Here is a 20,484-nt window from a genome sequence, read left to right as displayed (position 1 = left end):
TGTGTTGCTTTTCATGTAGGAGTTTTGTGTCTTGGACTGTAGCTGAGTTCTCCTATTCTGTGTAGAGCCCAGACAGGTCAGCTGGGGCACTTCCCGTAGTCCCTGTTGAAGCCATTTTCTCTACCATACAGCAAAGGCAAATCTTAGCTGTCATTATACCAAAAGACACCACTTTGGCTAAAATTAGCACACTGTTTCTTTGAAAATGCTTTTCAAGTTGCTTCAGGAGCACAACTCCCAAGACTATTTTTACTCTACTTTTCATAACAAAACAAAACAAAAAACCCAAACAAAACCAAAAAGTGTACTGTAATACCCCCGTCCCACTTGGCAGGGGAAGGTTGCTTGATGCACTCTGGGCTGCGTGCAGGAGATACAACAAAATTCTCAGACAAAATTCTCAGGAGGTTTAACAACAAATTTTTACTTGCAAACTTTAAAACATTGAGGTAGAATAAGGTGCTTGGCAAATTTTAAAACAATGTCTAGACAAAGAAGGGCACTTCACAAACAGGCCATGAAGGCGGCCAGCGCCATTTTGTGTCAGGCTATGGGGCTAGTCCACCATTTTGAGACAGGCCACAGGGTCACTCCGCCATTTTGTGTCAGGCCATTAAGTCAGTCCTCCATTTTGTGAAAGGCTATGGAGTCAGTCACTGCCATTTTGTGGCAGGCCAGAGAATCACTCTGCCATTTGGTGGCAGGCCATGGGTCAATTGCTGCCATTTTGTGGCAGGCCGTGTGGTTATTCCACCATTTTCTGGCAGGACATGGGGTCATTCATCACCATTTTGTGATAGGCCATAGGATCACTGCACCGTTTTGTGGCAGGCCATGAGGTCTTTCCACCATTTTGTGGCAGGCCATGGGGTCAGTCACTGCCATTTTGTGACAGGCCCTGGGCTCACTCCGCCATTTTGTGACAGGCCCTGAGCTTGCTCCGCCATTTTGTGGCAGGCCATGGGGTCATTCCACCATTTTATGTCAGGCTACTTGTCAGTCCGCCATTTTGAGGCACATGTGTTTTTCAAGGGTTCTGTGTCTGCTTGTGTTTTCTCACGAGGTGAGTCCATTCTGGCTTCCCATCTGGATTATATAACAACAAAAGCAGCAATTTATTTATTTATTCATAAAAGTGAAAGACTTCTATTTCATGGACTTATTTTATTTATCTATGATTATGATTTTATGTATTTATTTTCTATATTTTTATTTATTTATTTATTTATATTTCTTTATTTTTAATTCATTTATTATATTGTTTGTATTAATTTTAAAATTTTATTTATTATTGGTAGATGATTATTTGTATTAGCACATAAAATACCATTCTTAAAAGGACCAGTATTTTCTGCCCTGGCAACATTTTCGTCAGGCTAGAAAACTTTCCCATTACATTCACTTTGAAAAGAGAACTGTGCAAAGACTGGATTTATTACTCAACAGATGCTCATCACATTGCTTAATGCTCTATTTCATGGTCCATATTCATCATCCCTTTTTGATTCTTAAATCTATACCCAATTCCTTTTGAACATCTGGTGTTCTTTCTCTTCTATGTTTGAAACAGAATAATTTGTTTAGGCAAAGCATTTCTTCTTGTAGTGCTCTAATCCTCCTGGGTGTTTGGAACATAGGCAGGAGAACAGGACTTCTGAGATTAAATGTAAAGATGTTTGCAAGATTGTTTCGTTTTCTGATAAATATAAATTTGTTCCTCCAACGACTTCATCTGTTGGCAGCCTTTGACATAAATCTGCTGTTGCTGGGAACTGGGAAGAATGTCCTTGCAAAGGAAATTGTTCTGCGAACCATTGATCTGTGTGCAGAATTCAAGGTAAATTAAAAAATAAACAAACTTAGATTTCTTTTTAGAATGGTGTTAAACTCGGGAATATAGTTTATTAGAAATTCAGAAATTGTTCAACATATTTTTACATTTTTGTGCCAAAGCATATTGATTTGCTTTTTGGTAAGCACATGTTTCAGTGGGACTGTGGATGTGATGTCACCTGAATAGCTAATACACCAGCAGTGAAAATACGGGTTGCATTCTCGACATCTTAGTAGAAGGCTTAAAAATCTTTTTTCTTATTTCACGTAATGGATATTTTCTGAGAAAAGTAAAACACGAATATGAAAATTTCAGTAGTTCACCATGGTGCCATACACCATGTCTGAAATCTCATTCTGATCCTGTCAGCCAGTGCACGCTCCACTCATTTCCATGGAGTTGCTAATACATTCTAGCCAATGACACGTGTGACATCTGAACAAGGACTGAGAAACAGTTTTCATACATCAGAAAAATACCATGACCCTTTGTTTAGTTGTTGCTTGTCAGCAGAACAACTTGGGCATGGGGGACGTACTGGGGATCTCTCTCTGTGCCCCTCTCTCCTTCATTCACATCACCAGCAGTTGTCTGAGAGCTTCATTTTGTGTAACACCATGAAGCATCATGAGGATCTTCTCTTAAAAACTGGCAAAGCATTTGATCTGCTGCATTTAGCCTGCAGAACATGGAACCCATGATTCTGGAAGTTGGCAGAGATCACAATGAAGCCCTTTCAGCTTGAAGGAGGACTGAAAAGGTGCCAGTCTTTTTAGCCAGCCCTGATCTTGGGAAAACACCAACTGCAATTTCTATTATTATCAAACTAATCACATGGAAAGCCTGATTTTTTTTCAAAAATAGATACTTTTGAATTATGTCAATTTTTAATTTTTTGCTGTCATATTTGATGAAGCACCAGAAGGCTGAGAACAGTGAAGTCTTCTTTACAACTTTTCATCTTGCTGGTGCCCTGTCAGCCTGAAATACATAGAGATTTACATATATTTTCCCAAGAGGTTGGCATTTCTCAGACAAGTGTTGAAATAGTAGTTGACATCCTTAATAAGAAAATGGAGCTAGGGAACAGAATGAGTAAATTAAAACAGCCATTAATTTGATTCTAGATTTGATCTGGGAAAAAAAAAAGGCAGAAAAATGTCTAGATATGAATTGGTATTGAATGAAATGCCATGATTATAGAATTAATCCTTGTCTGGAATCAGATATTAGAGATTACTTATGATCAGCCAGCACAAGTTCAGAATTCCACAACTAAAAGTTGCCATAAATAATTGGAAATTGGGAAGCAAATAAAATAGCTAAATGGTAGATGCACTGGTTTATGAAACAATTTCAGGGTACAGTTGTTTTTTGCTCTGCAGAGAATGGCTAATCTTTTTTACATATAAAATAAGATTAGACTTTAAAGTATTTTTTTTTCTGTGTTGATATTTTTATTTGCTTCTTATGCGGGTTAAATTTAATAATTGCTTATTGATTGTTCATATGCAGTGGCTCATATGCAATGCTCACATTCTTTGATTGTTCATATGCTCATGTTTTCTGCCTTGTTAGATCACTATGGATTTATTCAAAATCCTATCCCCTCCTGAGCTACCTGAAAAAATTTGGGTCATCTGTAAATTTTGTCAGGTCACTGAACTGTTTCTACAGAATAGCTGAAAGAAATAATAGGAACAGCATCTATTCATGTGTTTTGACATTAAAATTTTCACTTGTTTAACATCATCAGGGTTACATGGATTTAAGGTATCCATGTAGGCTGCATCACTTTGACATAGGCCATCTTTTCCAAGAAATCATGGTTTAAAGTGAGAAAATGGTCATCTGTTATGATTCACCTGCTTACACTGAGAAATGGGAAAGGGTATTGACAATTTGTAAATATTTCTACATCCTTTTTTTGCTCCCAGTGCCTCTTGGTTGATCTGTGCCTAAAACTGGGGTAATGATGCAGCTTTTCCTCAAGATTGTAACAAAAAAAGCTGAGTATTTGGAGAAGGTGAATGTGACAGACATTGTACTTTTTCTCAATGTTTTTATGGGAAATCTAATCCTTGTGAATTTAGAGCAAGGTTTGGATGTGCCAGGACTGGTTTTAAAAGTTTGCAAAACAGGGAATAATGCTGAGATGTGAGTAACATGTGGAACAAGTGATGCCTAAATGATTATTTCAATGACAATTGATGACTGTCACCCCATAATTTCTTGTACTTGATGCACTATCACACAAGTTTCTAGCAAAAAACCAGTTAGGGTTTTAGAACCATAGCTAGTGACGATTGTAGCTCATTGCACTTATTTTTTAAATGATGTAAATTAGGTAAGTGTATAACAGTGTTTCTGAATGAAAAACGGAGCCATAATGTGGCACGGTTCCAGAAGAACACTGAGGACAGCGTGTAAATCACTGAGCAACTTTATTTAGTTACAGTTTTTAATTCTATTCAAGATTACTCTGTGTTTTTAAACTTCTGATGTCCTTGCTCTGGTCTGATCCTTTCAGTCTTAAATTATCCCTGAGCATTACATTTTAGTAATAGCAATACAAACAATAGCTAACATTTCTTTTTCATTATTGAGATTTATTCAGACATTCTATGTCCAGTTCTTGTAAGTTTTTCAAGTCAGTTTGAAAGAATAGAGGGAGCTTTGTTTTGATCTCTTCTACATGGATCTATTACCCACATTTTTATTGTTTGTGAGCAAGTCTGTAAAGAGAAAAAGTAGGGAATGTAGTTTTTTGCAGCAAGGATTAACTTCAATATACCTGTAAAATTAAGAGTTGAGTAAGATACTGGTTTCAAAGCAAAGTGACAGCATTGCTTAATGGGGTTTTCCACCTGAAATTTTCTTTTTTTGCCCTCTAATAAAAGCACATGTGCTGTTTCTGCTCCGAGGACCTGTTCTCTTGTCCTGCTACACCTGTGTGACCACACCAGCTGCAAGACATGATCTAGTTATGACTGAGAATCTGCCTGACCCTGCTGGGGTAGCTGACTTTTTCTGACTCTGCCTTCTCCAAGTTACTGCTCTTCATGCAAAAGTCAGGAAAAAGAAGAAATCTGGATGTCCCTGACACTACCAGCACAGGTATAATTTTAATTTGAAATTGTAAGCCTTTTCACTGGTATGGCCTCTATTCTGTCCCTTTGGGTACAGATATCTTGGTTTTGCTTAGCTGTTCTATATTCCACTGGATGTGAATAATTAAAACTTGTATAATTCTGAGAATGTTAATTTTGTTCAGAACATCAGACTCTGCTTTTGCTTCCTTTCCTCCATTCTCTTTGGTGAAATTTGTAGGCAGACTGGGATACAGCATTCATTGTGGAATATTGAGAAATGTCACATAATTTAAACTAAAGCTTTTCCTGGAGCTAAAGGTACCTAAGCTGACCAAAATATGTAAGTCAGGAATCTGCTAGGATGCTTTGTGTCAGATCCAGCTTGGTCTTACTCTGAAACAATAACCATAAAGGTAAAAAGCAAGACCCATTAACCATCAGGAAATGGAATCTCACAGATTGAGGCTAAAATTTTTTAATGTTTACAAACACATTGAAATTTGTGAAGTGCTCTGTCAGATGGCACAGCACAAATATCCATTAGGAGCCATAATAAATCTTCTCTCCAATGAATTTCAAATATTGCAGTCCTATGTTAACACATCATTTATCCCTCCATATAACATTGCAACTCAAAATGTCTTCCTGGTGAGAGAGTGGTGAACTTTATCTTTTTTTCATCTATCTATTAAGTTCATGATACTAGACTCTCATGGAATAGTTATAAACAAATTCCTAGTACTATTTGCCTGAATTATGCATTTGCTGTGTGATTGCAATGATTTCAGGTCAAAGGTGATAATGCTTAATTATATTTCTAGCAGTTCTTAAAAATAATTGGATTAGACATCATGCGCCGAGATGCTACATATTATTCTTAACAGTTCAGGACTTATTTAAGTGTTTTAATCAAGCAGTAAATGATGTATATCTCAGACTACCTTCTTTCCTGGATTTTGAATCGCAGTTTGTAAGCACTCGAGCACAAGCCTTTTCATTAGGCAAAACAAATTTTTGTAGCATTTTGCCTTTCTGGTTGCTTGCAGTAGGAAATAAACCCCAGCCAGCAACGTTAGAGGCAAAGCCACACTATGCTGCCTAAATAAATATTCAGAATTAGCACATCAGTGAACTAATGCCACCAGAATTAATCTCATACACCTGCAGAATGTCTTACCCAAATCACTCTTAATTGATTGCCATTGGTATTTGTCTGAGTTGCTAATGGAAATCCAGTTTTTAGTGAGGCAAACAGTCTGCTGTGTATTTTCATTAGACTTCCCGTGCCTGTATTGTACTGCACCTGCCTGCTCCCAAAATGCTGGTTATAGCTGTCATATACTTTTATGAGGATGGGAGCAATGTTCTGGCAAGCTAACTTGACTCAAATTGTGTTGGGATATAAAACATGAAGGCCCACTTGTGATTGCAAAGGTAGTAAGTCTAATTTGATTAGGGCTCCGGTGACATGGCACATTATGGACCTCATTTGTCATTCCTCATAAGTGCTCGTGAAAGGATCATTCTGAGAGGAGGCAGAATTGGAACCCGGGAACACATTCAGCACCTCTCGTGCTCAGGGGAAGGGCAGGGAAATGGCAGCAGAGCCTGATCAGTATTGGCTTTAAAATAAAAAGAAACGGGAAAGGCAACAACCAGGAATTCCTACCTTTTGAAATGAGGGAAAAGTTTTCAGAGGGAGTATAATTTTGTCCTTAAGATTTGTGTTACTGAGCCTCAGCTATTAAAAACCCCACAATTTCAAGCCTTAGAACTCTGTTGTTAAACAACTGGGCCTTATTTTCTAAAAATGTTCTAAAAAACCCTTCCATGAGTTGCTAAGCAACTGGGCTTGGAGAAAAAGGCCAGATCCTCAGTTTATGTGAAGGGGAAGATTTCTAAGTATACGTGTGAATATAGTATCCCCTCTATTCTTCAAAGCTGTGGATCAGATTAGGGGCTGTTGGGCAGATTTGGTTGTGGACAGATAATTCAACTGATTAAATGATTTTACAGAGAAGGCAAACATTAAACATTTTGGCAACATCAGTACGACAACAAAAATATCTCCTGTGGAAAATTACAAAGGTTTTAAATTTTTCTGTCTCTGTTTTCCAGAATCCTGCTGGAATACGTGTTTGAAATTATTTGGTCTCTGCTTTTTAGTTTTTAGGTGTGTTAGTATATAAATATTGCTGAAAGGATTCATTAGAAGGCTATGAATACTGGGGGAAGGAGTGGAAAAAGGCCTCTTTTTCTCTTTTTTTTTTTTTTCTGGACTATTCTCTCTCTCTTGTCAAAAAACATGACTCAGGTTGGTGTTAAGGTGAGGGCTAGTGTGACCTCAAAAAGAAAGAGTGATCGATATTAATTATGTAATTAATTTCGTAATCACAGTATATTTATGTTTCCTACTACTGCACCTGGGAAGATGGAAGACTAATATAAAGAGAAACCAGGAATATATTTCACCTGAAATATGGGACTAACTTAGCAAATAGAGGTGGACTTTGCAAAAGGACTATCTTTGGGCACCAAACCATCCTTGAGTTCGCTTCTGAAATAGTTGGAATATCTGCCACTGGACTTCTGTGAAAATATTAAATTTTCCAGGAAATTTGGGCTCTGATTCAATTTTCAGATGGGATTTTCATAATAATTTAAACTGTTACAAAAATATATCATGTATAAATACGTTTTTCTTCATCATGGTAAAAATGGACACTGGTGTTTAGATTTCTGTATTTTGGGATAACCTAGAGATTAAATGTATACAGTGAGGTCATCGTATTCTTTTGTCTGAATATTTTTCAAGTATTTTTTTTCCTAGAAAATGCCCTTGCACAAATAACTTGGCTTATAGATAACTGTTTGGAAATGTCAAAAAGAGCTCCCTGGACCTGGCAGCTCTAAACTGGATGAACAACTATGTCAAGGGAGGGAAAGAGAAAAGGTCTCCAGTAATTTCCAGTATAATAAATGTTTTTTGGTGAATTTCTCCTGCAGGCAATATGTGTAAATATAATGCACAGTGCTGCTGAATTAGAGTTGCTTTGAGAAATAACTTGTAGGATACATGAATGGAAAAACAAAAATGTGGCATTTAATGCGTGGGTAAAAACATGGTATTTGGGCTGTCTCCAGGAACTTCGTGTTCCCTCACTAAGAGCTCTCCTCTCTCTGTTCAGTCCCTCTGTCCTGCTTCCATTAGATCTCTTGCAAGGATCATGCTTAGAAGTTAAGTTTTGGTGAAGAAAAAGCAGAAAACAGTATTATCAGTATGAGGTAAGTGTTCAGTTCATCTTTCAGTGGCTACTGGTAGAAAAACAACCTTAATTCTTCAAAATCCAATAGAGGTATACTTTTTTTTTTTTTAATAAATAAGTCATACTGGATATTTTCAGAAGACTTACACTTTTTGAAGCCTTGTGACATGCATTTTAATTATCACCTACCATCTAGTGTGTTGAATGTTTTTAGGCTTGTTCAGTGCATTAAAGCAGCAACTGTGTTAATAAATTCTTGTCACTGATTGATATTAAATGACATGTAGCAAACAGTCCATCTGTCTCTGTTCTATCGTTCTGTGCCTTCTTTTATGTTTCCATTACAAATTCTGTAATAAATAGTCTGATCATTTTGAGTGACATTTGGGATCTTTATTGGACAAGACATTTCAAGTACATCTGTCTTCTGACTGGTTTATAGCTGACAGCTCTAACAACAGCTATTACCTTCCAAAAGGCTGCATTCGAAGTGTTCTAAGTGGTCTCCATATTCCCCTTCCTGATTTTCTTTCTGGTTTCAGGGTGCATGTTGCTGACATTTCTAGCCTGTGTACTTTTTAAATTCAGACACTTCCTCTGTGATGATGATTTTATCACTGCTATGCTGAGTCAGGCTGTATCTGCCTCACTGTAAATCTTACTCCTGATCTCTTTTATCTGATCCTATTGCTATCCTGTGTTAACCATATCACTTTGGCCCCTTTATATCTTGGTGGGTGTAGGCTTTCTAAGTACTCAAACTTTACAACTTCTCTAATATACAAAGTCCCTGGAAGCCCAAAGCAGAACAATTGAAACTACCAGCTCAGCAAAAGAGTGTTTGACGTGTCTAATTCACAAGTTATTACTGGGAGCCACAAGATGCTCTAGTTGCTCTTATCTCAAGTTGCTGTGAAATTTCTGTGGAATTATTGTCAAATCTGATGGCTAAACTACCAAGTCATGAAGAGGTTGGTTTTTTCTTATTATACAAGACATTCAAGACAGAAACTTTTCTTCCTTCAGTTACTATCCCACTCATCTTCACTATTTTTAATAAATCACGTTTGGGTGGCCACAGCACTTGCCTTTGTCTTATCTTCTCATTCCCTGGTGCTGGGAGGTGGCAACTTGCAAGGAGTCATACTGCTGAGATAAGTCCGACACATAAAATTATTTGACTTGACAATAATCCTCTCTTATGTGAAAACCAAACCTTAATACTCTTGTGAGGATCCGCCGGATTAATTTCCTCTATCTGCATGAGCAGAGGCACCGGCCTGTGCACAGCAAAGCTGGAGAAACGCCTCCAGCTCCGGTGCCTCTCACCAGAGCTCTGTGCTCTGTCACTCCTTCTGGGGCTTTTGCTATATATAAACCATATATAAACTCCTGAGTTAGGAGATAATGGGTACAGGTGAGGAGGTAACTCTTGAAATTCTGTGAATTCTACATTAAGTGCAACAGCACGTGAAGATCTTTCGAGAGCACCCAGGCCTCCTTTCTTGCTTACTTTGTTTTAAAAGTTTCTTTGAGCTTGCTTTAAATGAGAAGTAAATTTTGCACTCGAGGTGAACAGTAATCGTTAAAAAAACAGCCTTTGACAAAGTTTGACTGAAATTAATTTTATTTTGGATATGTGGAAGTAAACATAAGAGTCCTTACCTGTTTCCCTGCTGTACGTCAGCACATTTAGTCCAAAAGTGCGGAATAGTAATTGTTAGTGACTAAACTGTAGCGTGATATATTATGTTCTGAGGTTGTACTTCTCCACTTTAAATATGAATATTTCATCATTACTACACTTTATTTTCAGCTCTTCTGGGGAATGCAGCATCATACATTTTTAATTGTTCAGCCAGACACTTTCCACAAACACACACAAATTTTAATGGCGTATCTTCTTGTTTCAGAGATGCCCTGGGCTGGAGGATTGGGTGGTTTGAGGGGCCAGGCAGCGCCTTGAGAGCTTTTCACCTGAGCACCCCATCCCAGCGCCACTGGAAGCGGTCACTGACAGAAGGTTGGAAGGAGCCATGACTCCATGTCTGTCCCTGGGAGGTAACAGGTGAGGCCCTTTGGCAGCACCAAAATGTTCACAGCTCAGACTTTGGGTTGAACCAGCCCTGTATAAGCAAAATTATATTTTCTGGTCCTTCTCCCCTCACATATGGTCATGTCTTACACGCAGTTTGGTGGGTAAAAAGTAACTTGCAGTGGCACCATAGGATGTTGTTGTTGCTGCTGTTGTTCTAAAATTTTAACTGTCTTTAGTCAAAACAACGAATTTGCTTAAAAATGCAGCCGTGGGCCCTTGAGATTTCTCGGAGTGGCTCGCACTTTATGGGAATAAGCACATCAGCAGCAGAATTGTCAGACTCCTACTGCATTGTATAAGAGCCTTTGAATATCTTAAGTGTCTGCAGGCACCTCTGTGGAATTGGGAAACCATTTAAAAAAATCAGGCTGAAATGTCTGAGCCCCATCTCAAACTGGATAACAGAAAGTGCTGAAAGTTTTCAGCTTTAATCACGATGTGACCTTTTTACCCTTTCCCTCAAAAGACAGGGGAAGTCATGGATTTAGAAGTCAAAATATATGCTTTTGTAAATAATATATAAAATAGGGCTGAAGTAAGTTGCATTTTAAATCCAAGGAGCTCTAGTTCAAGGCCACGTAGTTTACTCAATTTTAGCCATAAATCTCCAGATCAATAACAGAGGTTGAACCTGATAAGGAATATTTAACCTTTGGCAAATGCCTCTATCTGTTTTGTAGAGAACTTGAAAACACAAAATCCCAGCTCTGTGTGTATGTAGTCACATGTACCTGCAGTTATTAACCATGGAAGAAACAGAAATTATGTTTATATTAGGCAAAACATAGAAGATGGAATGAACATATTTGCCAAAATATTCTGTTATTCAAAATTCTCACTTTATTTGTGTGTTCTTAAAACTTGCAGCTATGGTTAAAAGAAAAATAAAATTAAATACAATTTTAAAAAAAAAACAAACAGAAAAGTATATACTTAAATGTTAAAAGAAAATTTATTTATTGCTGTCCCTCTTAATTAAGAACTTTAGGCCCAAAATGACGAGTTATGACCCTGTAAAAAGTGTTTGGCAGTGCAGGAGGAGCTCTTTCAAGCATCATATCCTGAAATTTCAGCCCAGTAAAGGGAAATTCAGACAAGAGAAGGGTGGGCTGGAAAATCCAAAGTAAAGTTTACAAAGTAAGCATGTTTATCCCTTTCCAAAGCTCCCAGGAGAAGAGAAAGGAAAGCAATATTGCACCATAACAATAAAATTTCTTTTTGTTTTGAATGAAAATATGGAAAATTGCAAGAAAGTCCCCTGTAGACTAACCCAAAAAGTGTGTTGCCTTTCCATGTGTGGCTCCCACCTTTTCTGTCTTTGAGAATCTGAATGTTTAAGAATTCATTTTGGCAACTTTAGTGAGAGTATTTTTGGGCCATTAAAGCCTTACTGAGTTCAACTTGAGAAAACCAGTCCTTATGATGAGAGGAATAGCTACTTAGGATATCAGTGTCCCAAAGAGGAAAGAAATAAAGGCTCTGGCTCTCATCTATCACATCCAAGCAGGCAGGACTCATTTTGGACACAGATGCATATTTAATAGCTTTGGAAGTGGTATTAACACAGGTGCAAAGCGGGCAGGAACGTGTAATTGCTTGTTACTGCAAAGCCCTGGCCCCACAATGTAAAATACACAGTTACCTGCATCTAGCACTGATAAATCACACTTATGTGGGCAGCAGCAGCATCCAAAATAACCCCCCACACATCCCATTAATTTTTAAAGTGCGAGGGCAATTAACTTATTCACTGGGAAAGCTAAAAATCATTTTCTGTGAGCAATTCGTGGCTTGTGCAGCTTGTGCATTTTGGCTTTGGAGAGGCAAGGAAATATGATGGCATCTCCATACCGGGTGAAGAGACTGACTGAAAGGTCTGCTCATATATGTATATATATATATATATAATGCTTAACTTGAATCCTTTAACTTTTCCTAGTAACTTGGAGCGACAGAGGTCATAAATTCCTTAATTTATCTTACTTTCATCCCTCAGCAGTACAGGATCTTCAGGTTCTCTCACACTTCTACCAAACATCATGGTGTGAACCCCTGAGAGAGATCTGATGAACTGAAAAAGAAACAAACCAGAGGAAATTTTGATTCTTAGAACTGATCGGATATCAGAAGAAACTCAATTTAGGCAATTCTTTGGGAAAAAAACCAAACCCCGCTTCTAAATCAGTAAGGAATTAAGCTAAACTGCCTTTTGCTATCATCACACAAGTACCTGAAGGGAAAAAGCCAGAGCAGATCAAATGCAATTTGCAACACGTCCTGGGTTCAGCTTGTTCTGCCATCCAGTGCAATCAATAAAAACCTTTCACTGATGTTAATGGTTTGGGATTGAGGCCTCCGAGTGAACAGCTGTATCCTGGGAATGCAGTTGTGCACCATCGCACCACGTCTGCCAGGTATTTTGAGCCCAGACAGAAAAAGCTCCCAAACAGCTCATTTGCAAAAGGGTAGAAATCAGTCTGTGAAAAACTCGAACGTATTTTTAGGTTGCCTTTAAGTTGATCGTGGAAGATCAGTTTAAAAATATGTATTCCTCAAGTCTAAAAACTGTGCTTGTGTTAAATATGTTTTGCCAGGAGTAACATATGACTCTGTGGAGGTGGATTAGAATCAATACTGAAAGAAATCCAGTGACGTAAACCCATCTATTTGCTTTACGAAATTCTTGCAAAAATTGATGTTGAATCCAAAAAAAGCCCATTTTTTCTAACTAATGTTTAAGCTTTTGACCTGAGTATTTGGTTCAAACTCATAACCCTCTCTCAAAAAAAAAAAAAAAAAAAGGCAGATACTTATGATTTCTCAAGAGAGATATGGACGTGCTTGTGAAATATTCTTTGCCACTGTTTACAACTTGAGTTTTTCTGTCATGTCCTGAGTGATTAATCTTGAGCACTCGCAAAACTGACATATCAGTTACTACTAAGCAAAGATTTTTTTGGAAATGGTGTTTTACATGGAGTTTTGTGACTGTCTAGAAAGATAAGAATGGCAAAATTATTTTTAGCCTAAGATGAAGTATAAGAAAGAAAACCACAATATTTGATGGGGTTTTTTTTTCCCCCTCTAGGAAAACATGCAGGTCACTGAACTACTGAACAGCCGAGTGCTGAGCTGATGTCTAAATTAGAGTCCAGTGGTTTGGATTGCCAAAACTTCAGCAGGATCTGGGGAAGTACAAGGACTTGTGAATAAAGAAATATTCCTGGAGCTTCTATTAAATGTGTCTTTTCACTGCTAAACACCTGCTTTATGTAAACCTCACGAAAAATTTTAGTCATGGCTTGTCTGCAAGTCTGTTCATTTCCATTCACTCGAGGTTTGCGGGAAGTAATCACTGAGGAAAGAACTATCAATAATATTTATGAAAAATGGAGCCTAATGCTTGTCAGATGCCATTTCATAACACTTGGAGGTACAAAATCACAGTGCACACTGTGCAGGCTCCTTGAAGAAGGTGCTTATTCTGATCCCAAACACTTTATCTGATTGTGTAGCTCCCCAAATAAATCAAATCCAGCTCAGTGCATCTGTTGCTGATTGTTCAGCATATTTTCTCCCTTGCTCTGAGTGCAGATTTTAGAGTTCTGTAGAAGAACAATTTTCTTTCTGACAATACAGCAACATCAAAACTTGACGGGAATTTTATATTCGAATGTCTAATTGCATTTTCCTTAGTTGTCTATTTAAATTGGAAACTTACTAAATTCAGTCACTATTAAAGGGACAGGAGCAGGATGATATAACTTTTTAAATATTTGGGGGGTTTCCATCTTTAAATGGTAATCAGTAACTTTTGAAACAAAGGGTATATTTATGTTTTCTTTCTTTTCACAACAGTAAAACTGATAAGCACTGAAATAAAACTTATGTAGTGGGTAGTGAAAGTAAAGCAACCTCACACCCCCTAATTGAATAATGGATTATAATGAACAATGTTATATTTTCTTAAAGATGCTTCCATTTCTATTTACTCTTTTGAGGATAACTCAGGACTTCCTTTACAGAAGTTGTGTCATTAATATTAAAATCTGCGTTAAAAATTGTATCAGTCAAAATTCTTAGATCATTTCTAAAAACTTTCCAGTATTCATGTCAGATTCTGTTTTTTCAAAAAAAGTTATGTAACAAAACTTTAGTCACAGTCTCCCAAAGACTGAAACACATACAGAACTCTGAAGAGTGATTTTATTTATTGTGTTTTCTTGTGTGTGTGAATAATATTTGTACTGATCATTTTTAGGCAGTTATCATTTGTAAATGCTCACAGAATATTTTAGATAGTTCTATGATTTCTGCTTTTGAACTGTTGTATCAGTAGTTTTTTGTTTTAATTGGCTGTTAATTTATATGATGACAAAAACTGGGGAAGTGGTGGCTTTCTTATACCTTTTATGAAATACAATACCGATTGTTTGCCCAAATATTACCCCTTGAAAAAAAATAATGTTAGGTATAAAACACAACCAAAACCAGTTTTTGACTAGTTTAAAGCTTCTGATGTAGAGCTACTAGGATGGTTCTCTCTTGTACTGTAAACACTGATAACCTAAAAATCTAAAAATTGACAATGTAAAACTCTAAACCACTGATATTTAGCTACATGTGTATTTAACTCATATATGTCTGTACCCACAGTTTGCATTTAATGAAATCTCCAAATCACACAATATAAATGACAAAGTAAATGTTAAATACAGCCTGTAAAATTATCTTGTTCATAAATTTGCCTGGTATTGTGGAAATCTATAATAGTATAATGTATGCAACACAATGCTGTAATCTGCTCTCAGTGATATTTCTTCAATACACTGAGGAATGAATATTTTCATCACTGATGATTAATTTTTTTCCATTGATTAGTGGAGAGTTGATGTCACCATAAGTATCAAAATAACATCTCGATGTTATTTCTATATGTTTCTATATCTCAGAAACAGCAAATATTGACAAGATTAAGGATTCAAACATGAATAAACTCTTTTTCTTTTCACGTAGCTAAATAAGAGCTGAAATGCCTTCAGTATTCTTTGCTGCTTAATGTCTGCTCGCAAATCCATGATGTGGTTGATAGAGTTCTTGGTCAGAACTTTACACTGCAGCATTTTGTTGTTTCTTCTTTATGTTTATATTAATCTTGGACAGTTTTGAAAGTGTTCATTGGCTTTCTAGCATTCATGTGTCTGGAGCCTTCTTAGAACATTCTTATTCCTGTTTTGAGACAATATTTAGCAGAAAAATGCAAATGGACTTGCACGAAAGAGTGTTTGGCAAAGAACTTGCAATTAAATGGTGCTGTTGAAGATTTAAATGAAAAAGCTTTTTTTTCTGCAAAGCTTTCTTGATTTCTAGAATTTCTTGCCAAAATACTTCTGGAGCCAGGATTTTGTCTTGTAGAACCGGGGAGGAGTTCCCAGGCATGGTCTGATTGTGCTGGAACAAGATCAAGACAGGGAAGTTGGATTCCCCTGAGTGCAGGATGCACAATTGTTTCAGAAAGAACCTGGTCTAAAGTTAAGGTAAGGCTTAAGTGATATTTTCTATTAGCTCATGAACAACTTGAGAGACAAAAATGGTGCTTTTAAACCATGCTAAACATAGTAATATTTAGTGTGCAAAAGGAGTCAGTGAGAGAGTTCAAGTCACTTTCTGGTAAATCAATAAATGGGACTGTTTGCATGTTAACTGGGCTTTGGCTTTTCTTACTCACCAGGGATTGTTTGCTGTGGTAATTGCAATACTTTAGGAGCATAAACCCCACATGTCAGAAAAAAACCACTTTGACATGTTCCAGTACTTTAAAACAAGTCTCCATATAACCTGGATCTTGAGATAACCCAAACAAAGTTTGGGGTCTTTTAGGGTTAATCCTCTGTATTATGTGAAGAACACCATACAGATGTGATCTGGAAACCTGTCTGGTGATGGAGGTGCAAACCACAAAATATGCAGTTAGCCTTTCTCTTTGTAAAAAGTGTTTTAAGCTTTAACCTCTACAGAAAACTAATTTCCAGGATTGGTGTGCATTAACACCCCTATAGTAGTTCAGCCTGTCACATCTATAATTAAGTCTGTTCTAGTATTTATGATATATAAATTCAGCAAAAGTTCATGAACACCAGTCAGAACATTTAAAAGACCACTTATAGTGAATTTGTATTAAGGAAGGTGAGGGCACTTGATTTTTATACAACTATCTTTCTTTGCAGGCTACCATAGACCAGTTCATTTGAAATATCAAAGTCCCTAAAAGATGACAGAAATATGAAGAGTGTAAGCAGATCGATTTCTGAAGGTCTAATGATAAGGTTTGTCGGGGTTTTTTTGGTTGGTTTTGATTTTTTAATCAAATTTTAGTATTAGTAGGTTTGCAGAATGCATGAGATGCTGCTGCTGCTTTTTTGTTTCCCTCTGGAAAGTGGGGAATTATGTGGTTGATTTTGTTTTGTTGATGCCATCTATTTACTGTACTGACAGTCCCAGGGGCAGCTGGACGAATTTTTTTGTGCCAGAAGATTCACATCTAAATTTACGTGATATTAAAAGGGGGTTTTTTCTTTTTATTTTTAAAAAACATAATAAAGCTTTACAATATGAGGATGTAAGCTCTCAGGTACCATTTGAGATACTAATATTGTCATTATATAACCCTGTTAGGCTTTGCAAGATGGAAAAAGCTGAAAATGGACCTGAGGGCGAGCACAAAAGGAAATGCAATATGGTGCTTCCAAAAGCAATCAGTCAGGAGAGAATTATTGCAAACCTGGGCCCTTCATGGGAGGAAGCTGCACAGGAGGCAGAAATGAGTGAAATGACCTAGAGATGACAGTGCCTGTAAAAATACAGTGAGTGCTAACGATGCAGGACAGAGGGGAAAATGCAAACACACCACGTTACAGATCAACAAATGGACAGGTCCTGTTTTTGGGGCACCACTGAGAGCAGCTGCAAGTGCCTCGTTGGCAGATATTAGTGGGAAAGAGAAAGGTAATAGCACAGAGTGTTGAGAATAGGGGAAAAAAAATGAGGAAAAAGACTAAAATTATTAGAAAACTTATTTTTGGTTTGGTAGTAGCATTAAAATTCTTTCTGCTTGTAGAGTGCACTGAATTACATATTTTGGTAAATATTTTTTATCCAAAAATTATATGTTTAACTCAAGATGAATCTTTACATTCTCACATAAAGTGTATGTGTGTTATGTTATTTTTAATTTAACTTTTTCCCAGTTGCTACATTACTGATGTGTTGTTAATCACAGTGTCTCAGGAAGTAGCAATATTTGCCTATACATAAAAGTAAATGCATAAATGGCACCTCAACAAGGCAGCTCTGGTTCCCTCCAGCCACAGAGTATTCTGAGGCAAAAAAAGAGCCTTATGATAGGTGTAATTGTAGGTTGAAACCCCACAAACAAACAAACTCCTCTTTCCTCAGACCCTGTTTTTTGAGGTTTTTCCATACTGGGAAGGTGCTGCCATTTGAGACTGCTGGGTTCTCTACAGCACATATCAGGTGTGAAAGACTTACACAAAAGCACTTCAGGCTTCTTGGACACAGGTAAAATATTTAAGAAAAAAGGAGTTACATTTTCCTTTAAGGTTAATTTTTGAGAAGGATTTTCTTTCGTATAGTCTCACTGCAAACTTATTTACTTATCAAGGTTCTCTGCTCAGTTTTCATAGGGTTTCAAAATCCCTCCCTACTGACTGGTCTGAAATTATGAAGTGAACTGCAGACAAAGAAATGGATTTTTTTTGTCAGTGATTGCTCACAATCTGGATATTACGGAAATTTCAGAGTCACCTGGAGGAGTCTGAAACCATTCTGTCCACTCTTGGCAAGGAAAGATTGTGTCCCAGACCTTAGACTAGAAGCTCTTCCAAAGGTAACAATGTCAGTCATACTGTGGGGGCAAATATTGGGATGCAGCTGAATGTCATTGGAAGGCAAGGTACTGTATATTAGACCTACATAATGAATGCAAATTGTTTTTTTAGGATCCAAATGGGAAAGCATAAAAGGCTACAAAAGCCTTAATTTATGATTTGTTCGTTTAGAGCTTCAGACCATTAAGTACCCATTAAATCACTATTTTATATGCTGCTAAGTGCATTTCTATCACCAGAATAAAAAAAGATTGTTTAAATTCACCCTGTATCAAATAAAACATTTTAATTGAGAACATTTGTGATAACAAATTGACTGGAATCAAAAAGTAAATTAATGCTGAGCTCTGATGACAGGACATCTTTGTGATTTTGCTTTTAGTGCCTTGTAGGTGCCTGAACAGTTACATTATACATATGCTTGTTTGTATTTAGTTTTCAATCAGAAACATTCTACCCCAAAAAAAACTTTCATTGCACTGGCAGAGTTCCCTAGACTGATGTCTGTCACAGTAACTTTTACCGTGGAGAAAATAATAACTTTTTAACCATTTTAACCTTTTAGCCTCCATTATTTAGACTGTGTCCTAAAATGGGGAACAGGCACAAGCAGATGAGAAGAAATTGCACGTTTTCCTCCCTTTGGATATTTCAGTGTTTGCTTTTGTTTCCAGAGAAGGCAAAGTTGTAACACCTGCCTTCAAAGAACATTGATTTGGAAACACTGACATTTTTTGGGGGGTCGTTTTTGATTGCACTAAAACACTGCATTCCTGCAACTGAATTGGTTCCTTTTCTTTTGGTCGTGAGCTGCTCAGCCTTTCTATTGCCATTATTGCCTGACCTCCAATTTTCTCTGTGGGGCTGAGAACTGCTCCTCCCAGGATGAAATAATTGGAATATGTGTAGCTAGATAATGACATACACAACTCTGCAGCAAATTGAAGGTCTTGTTCACTTATGCTAAAGATGTCTGAATTCCCAGAAGGAAGTATTCTAAAAAAATTGCAGTTGGCAATCATTGATTTTAAAGCAAAATGTGTTGTCCTGTTTAATATAATAAATTGCTTCAATTTGGTTAAAACAAACCCAATACTCGATTTTCTGAAGAAAATTTTGGCACTAAGAAAATATTTCCAGACACAGTTTTTAGGTAAAATTATGTGCTAATAGCTCAGAAATTGAATTCTCTGTCAATACCTGCATCTGAAAAGGTCACCCTGTGTCTCCCAGGAACCGCTGGATTGCTCCTGTAATGACTGTTTTCTCGATAATGGGGAGATTCTCAGTGTGGGAAGGAGAAGCCGAAGAGCAGAAGGGCTGAAGAGAAGATACCTGTAGCAACGTGCAGCTTGGAAAGGCAAGTAAAGGGCAATCCTGCAGCTCCTGGCTCAGACATGCTCACCAGTTAAGCAATTATATTACCTTGGGCTTCTCTGGGTAGTGTTTTCTGCCAGCCCATCTGGCCTGGTCCTTAACTTCTCCTGCAAGTTTTCTATTTGCAGCTCTTCCACCTTCCCCAGAGTTGCTTCCCCATCATGTTTTCCTACTTTCTGACTCTGCCTTTCCCCCAACTTCTTCCCTATTATTGATCAAAGAACAGCAGTCACTGAGAATTGCTGGGCAAGATCATGCATTTTAATGTCTGTTTTGTGGGATTATTTGGGATGTTGTTAAAATCTACCTTTAAAATATATTTAGTTTTAATCTGGTTTTAGTGGCCCCCCTGCTTATCCATATGTGAGTAATTCCTCTAACAGTTTTCAAATTCACTGCCTTTTCAGCCTAATTCAGAGTGGGAGGCAAATATATGTACCTGCTGGGAATTTAAAGAAGAATTATTCTTAATTCTGTGTGAAAGGGTAGTTTCAAGAAAACATTTGCTCATTCCATTAAGTTACCATATTGTTCTTTTTCTGAGGATTCCATTAATCTGTATTTGTCATTTATACAGACAAGGAACAACTCTGAAAGTGAATGCATTTATCTATTTATCTGTTGATGGAAAATCACCTAGCACAGTATTTCAGTTTGCCTCAATTTTTTTATTGAACTTGGAGATTTAGCTCAGACCCAGTTAATGAAACTACGAATATTGGAAAGCAGAGAGAGGGATATTGTTGCTGAAATGGTAAATTGTGGTTTAATTCAATTTTAAGTTTCTATTTTTGTCATATTAGGTTAAATAAAGGGATTTAATGATGGATATTCAATATTTTTTTCTTTTGGTAGCAGAGATATGATCATCCCAGTCTGTTTAACATTTGGCAGGTGGTACCTGCAGTAC

The 20,484-nt window shown here is 37.1% G+C and overlaps 1 long non-coding RNA gene across 1 annotated transcript; it reads left to right on the top strand.

Annotated features, from left to right (window-relative positions):
* The first annotated feature begins 675 nt into the window (after positions 1-675).
* On the top strand, positions 676-19,552 carry LOC116785353. The gene is made up of 11 exons (XR_004356495.1): positions 676-1,063; positions 1,743-1,837; positions 4,735-4,951; positions 8,115-8,211; positions 10,106-10,260; positions 15,706-15,827; positions 16,518-16,616; positions 16,966-17,295; positions 17,746-17,868; positions 17,985-18,196; positions 19,431-19,552. It is a non-coding gene; the product is annotated as an uncharacterized LOC116785353 (long non-coding RNA).
* Positions 19,553-20,484: the final 932 nt, after the last annotated feature.

Source organism: Chiroxiphia lanceolata, chromosome 4 (genome assembly GCF_009829145.1).
Source record: "Chiroxiphia lanceolata isolate bChiLan1 chromosome 4, bChiLan1.pri, whole genome shotgun sequence".
Classification (NCBI taxonomy): Eukaryota; Metazoa; Chordata; class Aves; order Passeriformes; family Pipridae; genus Chiroxiphia; species Chiroxiphia lanceolata.
Note: the sequence above shows the minus strand (reverse complement) of the source record. Positions and strands in the feature narration are given on the sequence as shown.